The sequence below is a fragment of the Silene latifolia genome, chromosome Y (assembly GCF_048544455.1).
Source record: "Silene latifolia isolate original U9 population chromosome Y, ASM4854445v1, whole genome shotgun sequence".
In the NCBI taxonomy this organism is placed as follows: Eukaryota; Viridiplantae; Streptophyta; class Magnoliopsida; order Caryophyllales; family Caryophyllaceae; genus Silene; species Silene latifolia.
This window is the reverse complement of record NC_133538.1, coordinates 371,365,544-371,382,738: the sequence shown is the minus strand read 5'-3', so window position 1 is coordinate 371,382,738 and position 17,195 is coordinate 371,365,544.

The following is a 17,195-nucleotide window of genomic DNA, read 5'->3' as shown; positions in this document are numbered from 1 at the left end:
TGTTAGTCTTTTTATAAACTATTAATCGAACCCGGACGCGACGCAACAATTAGTAAAGAAAAAAGAGGGGAAAAGTTTTGGGGTTAGAGGTCAACAGAGAGAAGAGAAAGTATTCAAGTGCTTTCAATCAATGACTTGAAACTTTTACTTACCTACCCAGGCATATAAACATTACAAATTCTTCTGTGAAAGAAATATCTGTCACAAGTTTGCAACATGTCAAGTAATATTGATATGGGTAGATAAATCAAAAGCAAAATATCTGAAAACTAGCAATCTATTTTATCTTATTTTCTTATATGGATAATACTTAATCCGTCACAAGCTTGTAACGGATGTGCATGTTACAAGGGAGACTTGTTATATTAACAATATTGCTCTCTCTAGTGTAGACTACTATTATGTGTCATTTGTGTAGTAGTGTACTATAATCTCTGATTTTCTGTGTTGTACTTGTACAGTATCGACTATCACAAATTCTCATTTTAGACGGATAGTATCCGTCTAAAGTTGTAGACAGGTCAAATATTACACCACTTTTATAATAAGACAAACAACAAGTAGGATATCACCACTTTGTCTTATTATGTAAGTGGCGACATATTTGACCCGTCTACGCTTTAGACGGATATACCCGTCTAAAGTGAGACTAATTGATCGACTATATGTTGTATTCTTGTGGATGTATGTCCTAGAGTCTAGGGTCTGGGCAGAAAAAGCCAAACCAATCCGTCTCATTGTAGACGGACACTATTCGTTTTAAACTGTAGACGGATAGTGGCTCTCTCACAAAAATGCAAGTGGGAGGGCATGTGGAGGTATCCATTTCCCACCCACTTGCACTATCCACTCTCATTTTGTGAGAGAGACACTATCCGTCTACAGCTTTAGACGGATAGTGTTCGTCTAAAGCGAGAATTTTTGAAGCCAAACCACAATATATATTCAAGCAGTTTTGTGCATACAATCTTACTTGTGACCGTCATAAGCTTGTGACCTTTCACAGCCCTTCTCCCACTTGCCCTCCCACTTGCTCCTTGTGAGAGGTCACAAGCTTGTGAGGGAATAGTGCCGTCACAAACGAAATTTGTGATAATCGTAAGTGAGACTTACTATATTGGTTAAATTATTTCAAAATTTATTTTCGAAGTACGTTTTTTACTCATTTCAGTAAGGTAATATGGGAAAAGTTGCACTGTAATAAGTAAAAAGCGTACTGCGGAAATCAATACCCAATTATTTTGATGTCCATACTTTAAATAAATCGGATAAGATGAATTGCTAATATTGGTCATGTAAAAGATTTGTGTGAAATTTATATAGAATTAGGTTTTATCACCATTTGAGCTAGCTTTTAGAGTGGGTTCTCTCAGTATTTATATCAATGGTACTAGAGCTAATCATCACCCTTTTGCGTCCCGAGCTCTAGGAGATGCCCCAAGGTTAGAAGGTTCTAGCACAAAACCAGTAGGCGAGGGCGCTTGAATACGGAACGTGCTAGAATGATACGGCCCATTGCAAATGTGCCACATTGCCATGTAAAGACTTGTGTGGGGTTTACATAGAATTGGCTATACTACCTTTTGAGTTAGCTTTTGAGGTGGATTCTCCTAATATGTATATCAGTCTTAAAATCTGATGTTTAATTTTTGAGATTTGTTGTGAAATGAAGAAGAGAGAATTATAGAGAGAAGGCAGAGAGTAAATAAGGGAAACAAAACTGTATATTATTCCATTATGAGGGGGTATAGTCTATTTATATACACACATTCAATGAGGGTAGAGTTTTCATAAGATAATACACTCTAGAATATTCTAAGATATGGACATTCATATAATATTATATAATAATATCTCATAACACTCGCCCTTGGATATCCATTACTGAAAAAGATGTCTCGTTAAAAACCTTACTAGAAAAACCCTGTGAGAAAAAATACTAGAAAGAAAAAGAGTACACTAATCTTAAAACACGTATAACATGTTGCCTCATTAAAACATTTTCATGGAAAATCAAGTGGAACAAAACGATGGATAAGGAATAAGAATACAGCTTCTGCTACTCCCCCTGATAATTACATAACTTGATATATCTTGAAATGATCCATGCTTTGACGTAACTTTTCGGTCGTTGAAACAGATTCTTCGTAGTTGATAAACTTGAGAGATTCAATTAATAGAAATGTTGATAATTTCAATCATCTACTTCACCGGAACTCAAAATCTGAATATAATCATTCATGATGACTTCTGAATCTTCATTTCAAATAATACTTCCACAATAGTGATAGAGAACTTCTCAATAGATGACTTAATATTATATGTCAAGAATAACTGTCATCTTAATAAATAGGGTATCAATGCGCTTACAGTCCTCCCTTGTTAAAACTATTGATAGGAAAAACTAATTGGGACAAGAAACCTAGTCGAAGGGAAAAAGAGTGTAGCTATCATTCCTGAATTCATTCTCTTCAGGAGAATCAATCCGATAATTATTGAATAATTCATCCAATACCGTTGAGCTATTTTCTTTGCTAAACAATATATGTATAGGTTGACATTTTTCATTGTAGATTTCCACTACATTATTCTAATCGTTATGGTAATTTTTGACCATAAAATAATTTCACATGTTTAGCAAGAAGCTCATTCAAATTTAAATTCCAATATGCTCAAACTTCAGGTTGAGACATCAAGTAAACTCTACATGAGTTTAAGTATTCTATTTTTGAACTAATCACGATATCTTTCAATCGCATTATAGAGGTTTATATATTTCAGCATGAGTTTTCAAAAACTCAATTGATCAACCATTAATAACCGATGATTATTTATAGGAGGCTCCTACAGGGAGTTATTATCCTCATAGGAGTAAAGTATATTTCTCTTTTTAAACATTTATCCATTTAAAACAATATTATGAAACACGTGCATGCATATAATATATAACTATTCTAAATAACATTTCTATAACAATGCAATACTTTATATATATATTAAAACTAAGATGCAAATGAAAAACTTAATCTCTAAATGCACATGAATATGACTCACTGATGTAAACTGTAAAGTTTCTTTTCCAATAATCATAATCTGAATTGACTTCAGGTTAATGAATAGACTTCAAGTCCATGAGCTAAATTATAATCATCATAGATTATATGTCGATAATAAAATTGGACTTATTTATAAGCTCCCCATTATCTAGTCCATTAAACTCCGCGCGCAAATTCATATCGGTTCCTTAAATATATTGTTATAATTTCAACATCTCGCGATATTGTCAGTACTGATCAGTGATATCTGAATATATATATGGTACCATTCATTTCCTATGTAGGCCATCTATTATCATTCAGATATTTATATGTCACTTCCGGGACATCCAAATTTCTTACTCTAGAGATGTACCAACTGCCCATACTTGACATTTTTTTTATTAATTGAAATATGTGAACCGATATGACTTTCACACTACATTTCATGTGTGGTTATTGTTCAATTTGGCAAGAATCTAAATTTTCATTACATCTACTTTCTATGACTAATCTATAGCTCGCTATATCACATATGGTGTAACACCACCAATTACCTTGCCATGGCAAGTGAGGATGCTACCATCTCGGTTTCCCGAGGTCATGCATCAAAACTCCAATCAAGAAACATTTAATAAAGTTCAAGCACTACGTCAATTAATGCTCTAACAACTGTTAAATAAGGTCGAATACCGTTTTAAAACAAAAACACGGAACTTTTATAAAACCTATCGTTGTTAATTACTGACCACGGTGTTGAAAAATACGGAACCGTTGTAAAAATTTGAAAACGGTTTGAGAAAACCGTAGTCAAAATAAAGATAACGGTTAAAATCCGTTGTCAAAAATGATAATAACAACGGTTTTACAAATAAAAATTGTTGTTAATGTTTAAGAATGGATCCGCAACCGTTGCCTTACCTGATAATGCCAACGGTTTTTCCTGAACAAAACCGTTTTTAAATACTAGGTATGACAACGGTTTTATTTCGTTATCATTCTACAATGGAGGGAAAAAACTTACAACGGTTTTTGTGTTACCAAAACCGTTGTAAATTCAATACATCTGACAACAGTTCTCTTTCGTTATCTTTATTTTTTGACGGCAGGTATTAATTAGCATTGAAGGGAAAATATGTCAACGATTTGGTATTTAAAAAAAAACTGTTGTCAGTGAATTTTAGACAACAGTTTTCTCAGAACCATTTTCGTTTTATTGTATATTTATTTTTTTTTTTAAAAAAAGGATTTTAGCAGGTTCCAGCACCTGCTGAATATGTTATTTTTCAGTAGCATTTCAGCAGTTACGTACTGCACTTCAAAAATTCAATCCAACATCAAAATAATGCACAGAATGATCAATTCAATCCAGCATCAAAATAATACACAGAATGATCAATTAGACTCAGCATCAAAATAATACGACAGGGTGCAATATATACACATAATGATTAATTAAACCCAGCATCAAAATGGATTAATACACATGGCTCTATATATACACATACATACATAATGAGCGCACTAACGATGCTGCTTAAGTACTGAAAGAAAATATTTGGCCCAGCGATCTCTAACATCGTTGATATCATAAGGCGTGTACATTGGCGTTGCGTTGTTGGCCTTTAGTGGAAGCTAGAAATCAAAATATACAAAATAAAGAAAAATATACAGAATTATACTCAAGCAAGTTACGTAATGCTGTAATATTTATTAAAACACACTAACCTTAGAAGAAATGGTGAAATATTTAGCCTTGATAATCTCCAACATTGATCGATAAACGAAAAATGCGCATTGTTTATTGTCTTGCCGTAAAGGAGACTATTATACAAATCACACAATATTCGATCAACCTGTCGCATATACATAAATTAAATGATACGAGTAATTATTAAGAAGATACAAACTTTTACGACGTCAATGTTTGGAGAGGTGTTGCTGTGATATTGCTCAGGTGGAGATATTCTTCTTTTTTCTTCAAAAATACTAATTCATACACGAAATTATAATTAGCATATTTATGGGTCAAAAATATTGATGTGAGATTAAAAGGATAATAGAATTCAAAGGCCAAACAATAACAAATGATATTATTAAAGACTGTAATTAACTACGCATTTATCATATTTACAAACGTCTCAAACAATTAGCCACCGCAAGAGTCAATCCACCAGACTGTTTTTGTTTTGAAGTTGATTAGCACTAGCACCCAATGCTTCCTATGGAGTTTCCAAAATTAAGATGTTAGTTCGTATATATAAAATCGTGTTAATAAATTAATGGAATCGTGGTTCATTACAATAACGTACTATACATACGTATTATCATTGTAAGGGGCAAGCCACATTCTTTTGGTCGTTGTCAACCGAAGTGCGATTTGTTGGATGCGGTCTACGTATAAAGTAGAGGCCGCCTTTAAAGAGAACAAGTAAGGATACAAGAATCCATAGCTGGCAGGTCCATACAGCTTGTTTTCAGCGATCATATTATACAAGTACCTATTACGTCACATGGAACGATTGTTAATTTCATTGATGGCTTAAATAAACTTCATTATTTGTAAAATCAAATGACTAATTTTATTAATAAACTTAGTTAATCCAAACTAAAAGATGAGTCGCATCTAACTCGTCAAGACCGACAAATTCAAACAGAGACTTCGCCTCAAGAATAGCCAAATCATCAGGTTTGCCCAAAATCTCCTGTTCCATTTCAATCACGAATACGTCCCCGGATTGTGCATTCCTTACAGCCATTTCATGCAGATTTTTCACCAAGACGACGTAATTTTTTTCTTATATTCCGAAGAATCATACTCCCTCCTATTCTTTATGTTCTTCCACAATTGTTTTTGGGTAGAATTTAGTGGGAGGATGATATGTGGATGTAAATGAAAATAAGAGAGAGAATGTGGGGTTGTAAGATATTATAACCACAAAAGATAGATAAATAAGGAAAGTGTAAGATCTTTGTTAATTTATCGTTTTAGGAAATGTGGAAGATGTTAGAGAATAGGAGGGAGTATTTCTTATCATAAGGTTCATTAGGATTAGGTGCAATATAATTATCTGGCTTATAATTGATGTCAGTTGATTTTATTTGGGGCTACAAGTTAAGAAAAAAAATTAAACGATAGGTCATATATAATTTGAATAAAAAAAATTGATTGTCCACTCCTTCAGAACACGATTTCAGAAAGAGAAAATATGTTTATTTACCTAATTACTTGATTTGCAATTATTGTGGTCATACGAGTCATGTAACACCCCCTTCTTACCCAGCAAAGGTAATGCGAGGATGTTACCATTTCGGTTTCTCGAGGCAGTATTTTAAAACTCCAATTAAAGAACAACTTAAATAAATAACAAGTTAAGTGATTTATAAATGAATAATTGAATAATAAATGTAAACTATAACATGTACAACTTGACTACTATCTAAGTCATCCAACTATGTAGCTCGACTATAAGTCCAAAGCACGTCCAGTCTCCCGCGTGACACTAAACCAACCTATACTCAACCTGCTCACCATATGATCGGAAATATCATATGGATCGACACAGGCCACCCTAGAAATAGGTGACAATTTACTCAGGCACACACACGTCAGTTTCAATAAATAAACATGAGACAAAACATGATAAATAAATATGCAACATGCCAATGATATGAATGAGACAATAATATACAATCACCACACAAGTACCGGGACACGCCCAGACGTACCAACTACCAACTACCAACAACCACCTGTGTCAGGGAAACGCCCACGACACCACACCTCATAAATAGGTACTCGAAACATGTCCGTGGTACCGGGCCCTAGATCGACTCAGATCCCCTGCCAGATCTCGTGCCTCAACCACACGAGTCCCTCTGTAACTCAAGTCATTAATGTGAATATCCCTCTTGGAGTGGGAAGCTCCAAGAGGCAACACAAGTATAAGACGGTCTCCCAACTTCCTTACGTCTCCTCAACGACAAGTATCTAATCACAATCCACCATGTCCTCCAATATACAAAACAACATAATAAATGCAATATGCCACACATGCCAATATCTGACTCATTATGAGACACGACCCCAAATATGACATGAACATCAATTCTTCAAACTTACCGACACCTCAAGTCGTCATAACTCATTACCGTAATATAATGCATTACCGACAACACATGAGACTCACATAAATCCTCAATTATCCAACTATCATTAATTACTCATTATCACATCACCATGAATTTTCAACCTTAACAGGAGACTAACAACAATAAAAAACAACAACATGTTGTAAGGTAATGACCACACATAAATGACACATATAACCATCCAAACCTATTGAAACCGAGTAGGATTAACCTACCTTTTAGAATAATCCATAAGTAATCCAATACAAGCAAGATTCGTCTCATAAGACCGTCTCATAAAACCGCCGCTTCATCCTACAATACCACATAATAACTATCATAATACATCCTATACTATTATACAACACAAATCCCCTTATTATTACCCCTTATTCACTCACAATACTAACAATAATTAATAATTAACACTACCCATAAAAACCCCCAAATTTAGGGTTACTACCAATTATAAAAAAGGAAGATAAAAGGGTAAATAAACACTTACATTTGTAAAAAAAAATGAGAAAAGGTGAAGCTTTGGCACCAAATCGTCAAGCTAAGGTAGGATTCCCAAAGGATAAGGTTGTTGGGAGTGATTTGAGAGGATATAAAGGTAGAGAGGGAGGTTGGAGATGTTTAGGGTTAAGAGATGAAAAGGAAAAATCTGAAAAGGGGTTTATATACCAAGGCCCATCATCACGAAGCCCACACGCATAAAACTAGGTCTGATATAAGACACTCGATCGAGTGTGGGTTCACTAGGTCGAGTGAACTAGTCACTCGGTCGAGTGACGCACTCCAGGAGTTGGTACAAAGTCCATTTGATATACTTGCTCAAGTCAGTCCTCACTCGGTCGAGTAAGGGTCCAATCGGTCGAGTACTCAGCTTTACCCGGCTGAGTTTACGACTAGAAATGCGGGGTATTACAGTCTTCCCCCCTTAAAAGGAACTTCGTCCCCCAAGTTCACTTCACTATCTCTCCTTTCCAACAACTACGTGAAATCTTACCACCGATTCTCAAGTACTCTCTCCAGGTTCCTACCGCTGTCCTTTACCCTATCATAAGGTCCATCAAGATTCTTACCGTCATCATCACTCTCATTAGACCACACTTGTTTATCTATCTCGTACATTCTCTTATAATTCTCATTCTCATCCCAAGGTTCGTTGTTCAACTCTAATTACTTCCTCACGCATCAAACTTTCTCTTTCCTTAATTTCCTAATTATTACATTCACTCCCCCTAAAAGAGAACTTCGTCGCAAAGTTCCACGGTCAAATCTCATAATATACTTCCATAGCGCTCATTACCAAAGTCCATAAATAACTAGGTTTCAGGTTCATCACCCTCCTTTACTATCGTACTATACGCAATCATGATACTATCGATGTAGCTCCCGGTCTATGGTTTCCAGAAGGTTAAAATACAAGGTCAAGTCTAGAGTTCACGCTCCAATCCCATAAACAACTCCCAACTTATGTTGGTTATATATATATATATATATATATATATATATATATATATATATATATATATATATATATATATATATATTGTAGAGATCAACTAAGTCCTTCTTATGTTAATAAGTCCATAAGTCTTAATGAGGCATGTTGGATCAAGCAAATCAATGGTCAAGATTTTACACAAAAAGCGCACTAGACCCACCCAACATATATTTCCTTATTTACCTCTCTCCTCTTACCCACTACCCCATGCATGCTGCTGTTACATCCCATCAGTCTTCCATCATTTTCCTCCTCATTTCCCATAGAAATTAAAACAACTTGCGGTTTTATTTCCCTCTATTTTCTGTCATTTCATCTTCCCTTCATTTTTCTTCGCATTCCTGATAACTCCACTCGCCATATTTCATCTCCACCAATTTACTCAACTCGCCTTTTTCTTCAACTCGCCTGCAACTTGCCATTTTATATCAAATTTTTCATCAAACTCTTCATTCTCTGATAAGGTATTTTTCTTATTTCTTATTTAGTGATTTTTATTTGTTGTTTGTTAATTATTGCCTTTTTAAACTGTCATAAACGAGTTTATTTGATTTGTTCAATTTACAATTATGGTTTTGCTATTGTTGACTTCTTCAATTCACAATTATGGTTTTGAAGACGAAACTGTTAAATTTTGTAAGTTTCTTCATCAGTTGTGTAATCCTTTTTCTCATCATTTGTTCTCTTCAAATGGTTTATGCCAAGAAAATTGCCAAGACACCTGATTCAAAGGTAAAAAATCTTGTCTTATTTGTATAACTCTTATAGAATTATGTATAACTTCAACTCACTGTATGTATAAGTTGAATTAATACTGTTTGTCATCTACAAATGGATGATGTACAAAGTACTGACAAGGGACCTGATACCAAGGTAAAAAGTTGCCTTTTTTATAACTCCAGTCATTTGTTGTATAACTCTGATCCCAATTTGAATAACTTTAGTTTACAGAATGTATAACTCCATCAATGTATTGTGAAGTTCTAATTATGTATAACACTTATCCCTTTTGGTATAACTTAAGCTAACAGCGTGTATAACTCATTTAATTACCTGTATAACTCTACTTATATTATGTATAAGTCTCATCTTTTTTTTGTATAACTTTAACTCACAGTATGTATAACTCCAGTAATTGAATATGAACTTCTAATTATATGTAACTTTTAGACCGTTCTGTATAACTTCAAATTATATTATGTATAAATCTTAGCCTTTTTTTATAACTTCAACTCACTGTATTATAAGTTCAACTAATAATGGTTGTCATCTATGTTTTTCAGATGCATGAGGTACAAAGTACTGACAAGGAACCTAATACCAAGGTAAAAAAGATGCCTTTTTTTTAAGTCCAGACAATTGTTATATAACTCTGACCCCATTTTAAATAACTTCATTACACAGTATGTATAACTCCAATAATGGATTGTGAAACATCTAATTTTGTGTAATTCTTAGAAGTTTCTGTATAACTTCAACCTATATTATCTATAACTATTATCCCTTTTTGTATAACTTAAGCTAACAGTAAATATAACTCCGGTAATTGATTGTACAACTAAGTATGTTGGAACTCTTTGAGCTATCTGTATAACTCTACTTATATTTTGTATAACTCTTACCCTTTTTTGTATAACTTTAATTCACAGTATGTATAACTCCAGTAATTGATTATGAAACTTCTAATTGTGTAACTCTTAGCCCTTTATGTATAACTGCAACTACAGTATGTCTAATTTTTGTTGTTATCCTTGTTTTTCCCCAGAAGGCTGATGCCAAGTCAAGGGCAAAGAGAGTACATGAAACCATGGTTTCGTGTCGACCTAGAAGGTTTGTTTCTTTGATTGAAAAGCTTAATGAGGATCAGGTGGCTGCCGTAAAGAAAATTGGGTTTGGTGGTCTTTTGGAACTTAAGATTAGCAATTTCCCATTTGCACACGTGCAGCTATTTTTGGATTCCTTCTCTGATGGGTCATATGTGTTTAGGGCTTCTCGGAAGAAGGAGTTTATGATCAGTAAGCATGACGTGCATGACTGCTTTTTTATAACTTTTGGCCCCAATCCTCTTCCGCTTGTACCAACTGGCTCTCAGAAGGGGTCCAACAGTCCTAAAAATAAGGCGCCAAGGACAAATGGCGGCAAGCTTACGGAGTGGAGAAAGCCTCTAGTTCAATAAATTTAGGCAAAGTTCACAAGGAACTCGAGGAGTACAAAGAGGCGGACGATCATTTTTATCGGCTCTTTGTTTTGTTCTGTATGTCATTATTCCTCGCACCTACCCCAAATAACAGGATAGATTTAAAGCTTTAAAGGGCTGTAGAAGACCCTCAAACCATTCCGCATTTTGACTGGTGTTCTTATGTGTTGGAAAGTCTAGTCAAAACTGGGTCAGATTAAAAAAAGGCGGCAACGATGTTGGGTGGCTGCATCCCCTTCCTCATGATAACCTACTTTCAGCGATATGATTGCCGCGTAAGTCCGTGCACCCACGATCTCCCTCTGATTAAGCACTGGGATGAGAAGAGACTTTCAAGTAGGATAAAATTTGAGGTGTCTAAATGGGGATTGGGTAGGCTAACTTTATCTAAGGTGAAGTATCCGAGGTGCCTTCAAGGGCCCTCTAATATTTTGAGTTTGGACAGTATCACCATCAGCGACTCTCGTGAACTCAAACTTCTATTACCATCCCCCCTCCCGCTCAACTCCTGAGAAGAAGTTCATTTAAATTGAACTACCACCAGGTGTCGAGGATGACCAGGAATTGAAAGCTAGGGTTGTCGATGTAAGTTCTATTTGGTTTATATATTGTGCAGATTGATTTTGATTGAACTGAACGAACCCATCTATTATAACATAACTAACTTACTGTACTTCTTCAATGCAGCATACGCACGAGCTTTATATACAGATGCAAAGGAACGCTATTGTGTTCTAATCATGGTATGCAGACGTTACTTCAAGGATCAAATACGCAACAAGTGATCCGATTGGCCCATCACCTAGTCAGGCTTCCCAAGAATTCTTTGAGGGTGAAAAGATTCAACAATACGTCGCTGAAGTAGAATATATTGCAGAAAGACTGAAGGTTTCAGTTGGTAACGCACCTACATTTCAAGAGGTAGATCGTGAGTCCCCAAAAAAAGATGACGAAATTGATGCATTTACGCGTCAAATAAGCAAAGTGCTGTCTAATCTAGCTAAGCGTGGAGAGTCGGATAAAGCTGACGCGCCTATGAAATCAGTTGCAGTTTCATGGTCACAAATTATGGAGGAAGTGGGAGGTGCTACAGTAGATTATATAGGAGTGGCAGATGATAGCCTAGGGTTAGAGGATCAAGATGTTCACAGCCCGGTCCAAACGGAAAGAGAGTTGTTGTTGGAGGCGAAGTACCTAGAGGAGGAAATCGACATAGCTTTCAGGGGGTCAGAGATAGCTGAAAGTGGGCTTGTCTAAGGTGATGAGGTGCATGACCAAGTACATGGAACGGGAACGAAAGAAACTGTTAGAATTTTGTCAGACGGTCAACTAGAGGAGAGGGAAGAAATTGCGGTTAACACTCAACAGTCAGAGGAGAAGGAAAAACCTTCTGTTTCAGCGACGCCAATGGATACACAACAAATGATGGAGTGTATCTATTCCACTGTTGAAATGAATGAAGCTTTACGCGGACCTCCAGCGGCCGTGAGTGGTCCTGTTGCCAAGGTAATTCTTTGTGAAACTGTACTAATTATGTGTACCTCTTATGCCATTTGTTATAACTTCAGTTTATTTTTTAATAACTATTAGTGCTTTAAATTTCAACTAACAGTATGTACAACTCTAGTAATTCTGATTGAAACTTATAATTAGTTGTAAGAGTTATGCCAATGTATATAACTTCAACGATCATTATGTATAACTCTTAGCCATTTATGTATAACTTCATCTCAAATTGGTGCTTTTATGATATGTGTAACTCTAATGCTTTGTTTCTGTAACTCTTAGACCTCTTTGTATAACTTTTATTATTCAATCTGTAACTTCTATTACAAATAGCATGGTGTTTAATGTGACAGCCCGCGATAACGCGGAAATTTGGGAATTTTTAAATCTTTTAAAATTTAAAGCGCGGGTTCATAAAAATCTAAAACACAAATAAAAAATGCGAAAATAAAGATTAAATTATACAAACGTGATAGTCAAAGGTGAGGGAAAATATATCCCTCGAATGACAATACAATAAAAGATGAGTTTAAACAATCCTAATAAACCAACTACTAGGCCAAAGTGTTCGCTAGCTCACACATGTCTTCACCCCATGAATGCACCAACTAATACCTGTCATTCATGTAAACATGAACGCCACAGTCAGTGGGGAGTAACTCAAGGTTCTCCCAGCCACAAAATGTCAAAATGAACACAACAAAGAACTCAATTAGATAAATCATATAATATACTTACAAAAGATATGAACATCAAGTTTATATATTTAAACATGTCAATTAAATGAGATGGAATATGATAGATCAATATTAGCATGATGGAGACTCATTATTCATGTGAAATAATTAATAAATATGAAAGATAAGAATACGGTCATTTATGCAAAGGCACGCATTTCAAAGAATTACAACATAGATATGAGATTAGAATCTAAATCATGTGAAATAGTTAAGTAAGGGATCAACCAATCCAAACTACAAGAATAGAAACCGTAGCCATTATTTGGAAAACCACTTAGCAAACATTGCACGGGACGTGGCTACTAATGTCACATTCATACTTATGGCTTGCATCTCACCATAAGAACGGATGGGAACATCAATGCCGACGATCATATCGCAACTAGAGGGCTTATAGCTCACCCCTAGTATCCGATAGGACCAAGACAAACAACACAAGGCATAACTCTTACCTTGAAAGATAAATACCAATATTTATAACCAAGCAAGACCTTTACTACTCATATATTAATATATAATTCCCCTAGTCGGACGACAATGGTACTCCCAAGACTCAGTCCTAGTCTAAATCTGGCCAGACTCTCGGGACAGTACAGTTCCCAATTCGACATGCGGCAGAACAGTCCGCATCCAAGACTCAAAGACAGATCGGAAATCGAAAACCCACAATCGGCAGGACAGTCCGAAAGAGGCGGAAAATATGAGCTAAACCCACAATCAGCAGGACAGTCTGAAAGAGGCGTAAAGATAAGTCATGCAATACGGTATAGCATAAAGGCATTATCAAGAGTATACGACTCAACAAAGCGATACGAATCAACTTGGAAAGAGACTAATAAGTGTAATGAACCGATGATAATCTAAGTGAGACATTTCATGCCAAATCATAATCATGAATATAAATATGTAACCCATTTCTTCAATCACTTGAATAAAAATGTAAACAAACGGAGATGAACCATTTATAATAAGAAAAACAAGCATCCAATTATAAATGACTCAATTTAATTAAATAAGTAGAATAATTCACTCATATTTAAGATACGATAAATAAATGAGAATGAACGGATTAAAAATTCATATTATAGGTAAGTGAGACATTTCATCAAATTTTTACTTGAATAAATAATAAATTCCACATTTATGATTAATGTGAGAAAAATATATGAACGGACGATATTTAACTAAATACGTTGTATAATGCACGAGATACGATTTAAATAACCGCAAACAAAGCATACATAAGACCACCCCAACTCTTAGATTGGCCCAACAACTAAAATTATAAACAAGCCCAATTGACTAATACAATTCCAAATGGCCCGAAGCCTAGTTGTCAAACACACCCAACATAAACAGAGGAGGAGGAATAAGGAGGAAACAGGGGTATGGGTATCTCGTGACTAACCCCAGACAACCTGGCCGTGGTCACGTCGCCCGCCTGCGACCGGTCACAAGTCCAACTCCAAATTGGGTTCTCATAAACCCGTCCCAAAGCAATTGCCCAGCCACCGTCACCATTCAAAATAGCCTGATTAAACCGTCTAGTCTGAGCCTATAACCAACATATTTAGCTACACAACAGTCGCATAAAACTGTCCCCAAGAAGACAGAGCACGACACAGCTCTAGTTACTCTATCCTCGCGCATAAAACAGTCCTAGGTTGAGCTAAACCAAGACAGCATATGAAGCGGCTTTAAGACGGATGTTTACAAGTATAAAGTAAGCTTAAGAGGGGCCCTAGAGACCACACATACCGAGTATAAGGCCATTTTCCAGTCCTAAGTCTCACGTCTTTGAGCAGCAACAACGAGTCACAAATCGGCACTAGTGAGAACACGATTTAAGACGGAATTTAACGCAATAAATTCAAGCATACAAGTAAGAAAATAAAAAAGACTCAAGCTTTAAAACGTAAGAGCATGAAAACGATGGGTATGACGAAATTTCGACATTTTGTCGAGTAACCTATCACCGTTACCTCGCAATTTCTTTGAATAAATGGCCCCCAAAGCTTGAGTAATCCACCGGGTCTTCGAAACCTTCATCAATGAGCAAGAACACGAAAGGATTGAGACAAAAACCGAAACTTTTATAAGACGGCGAAAAATGAAACCACCACAAGGACGAGTCTTTCTTACTTTGAAAGAATAAGGAAGGAAGGAGAAAGCTAATGGTACAAAAATAATGGAGTTTGGTTGAGAAATGAGGGACATATCTGGGTTTGAAGCTCTGTGAGGAAAACGGTGTACTGGTTCTGTTTGATTCTTGGTTCTCTACTGCGTTTGTTGTTTGCAGGGATAAGCAAAGAAGAAAGGGAAAGAAGTGAGGGGGTGGGGGAGCCCGTGAACAACAACAACAACCATAATAATATTAGCAATAATAAGAATATGTATATTAATATATAAGAATAATAGTTACAATAAAATATATAATAATATGTAATGATAATATATAATAATGATAGAAGAGATATTTTAAAAGTAGAGTGTAAGAGGGTAGGTGAGTGTGTTGTCGATATAGGATAGGCCGAGAAAAGATTAGTCTCACAAGTGGAAATGTGACGGTCTACAGCTAGACGGAATAATGTCTCGAGTCTATATTAACTTAAGACGGAAACTAGTATTATTATTGTCGCTATTATTATTGTCCGACCAAAATACGTATTTTTATATAAATTGAGCTTTAAAATATTACTTTTATAAAAATCGTATTTGAAATAAAATTAATTAAATTGAATGATTCAAAAATATAAAATAATGTAATCAAACGGTTTAATAAATTATAATTGTCAAAATGGGAAATTCGCGGGTGTTACAATCACTCCACCTTTTAAAAAGTTTCGTTCTCGAAACTTGAAAGTAGAAATGGAAGGCTAAATAAAGTAAAATTGGAATTTTGGAATCGGTAACCAAAACATTTAAAAGGTTACTTACTTGTAAGAATTAAAATTCTTTCAAAAGTTTCAACTAAAATTTTCTGACAGAACCAGGGTCGAAAGGAAAATCATTTGTATAAATCAAAATCAAAACACTTTCAAAAACATTAACGGAAAGTTTTCAAAAGTGTAAGTCTCATTCATGGAACGAAATTTCTCTTGTCCTGCACACAAGAACCCTAACTTTCCAAGTCAAAGACAAATTTAAAACAAAAATCTCTTGCCGATCAGCGTAGAACAAGTTATCAAATGTCTCCAATAACGTGTTCTAACATTCGATCAATGTTAAAATCAAAAGAAAAAGGTAATTCACTCAAATTTTCTTTGCAAAAGTCCAATGGGAGTTAAAAGCTTCATTGTTGATCTTCAAAAAGGAGTTAATTTCTGAAAATATAGTATTAACCTTTGACAAAGAAGTCATAAATAGATCAAAGTTAACAGGAATTGTATAAAATTTAAAGGAGTCTCGGGTTTAGCAATTAAAATCATGTTAAAGAAGTCTATACTCAAATAACAAATAGAGGACTAAATCAATTTTTCACTTTCAAATCTTTTTAAAATAGGTAAGGTTTTGTAAAGTAACATAAACTTTTAACAACGAATCAAAACTGGTAGTTTGAATTTTTTAGAAATCGTATGAAATGAAAAGCAATTTAGACATCCTAAAAGCAAATTACGCTAAGAGAATCCAAACCTAACTAACAAAAGAGTAAAGATGAACTCTCTAGGGTGAGAATTGAAGTAAGGTCAACAAGGAGATTAAAGATAGAGTTTCATAGGTTACCAACATCAAATTTTAAGGAGGAGCATTTCAAGCGAGGAAGAGAGGTATGAACGGTAACGCTTATGATCAAGGAGGAAAGGAAATTAGACAACAAGGAAAACGCCAGATACTCAAACCTCAAACAACAACATCAACCTAAGCGGTTCCGAAAACTTCTTAGCAACAAAACTCATAACCACGTCACTCCCAAGGATTTCCTCAAAACACTCATGTTACTTCATCTTAAGCTATTCCATGAAACAAGGTATTTCACTTTAAGTGTGATTTCACCACTCCAAAGCCTTAAACATCTATAAACAACTTACACAAGATCAAGCTCAAAGCTTCTAACAAAGTTATACTCATATCCAACT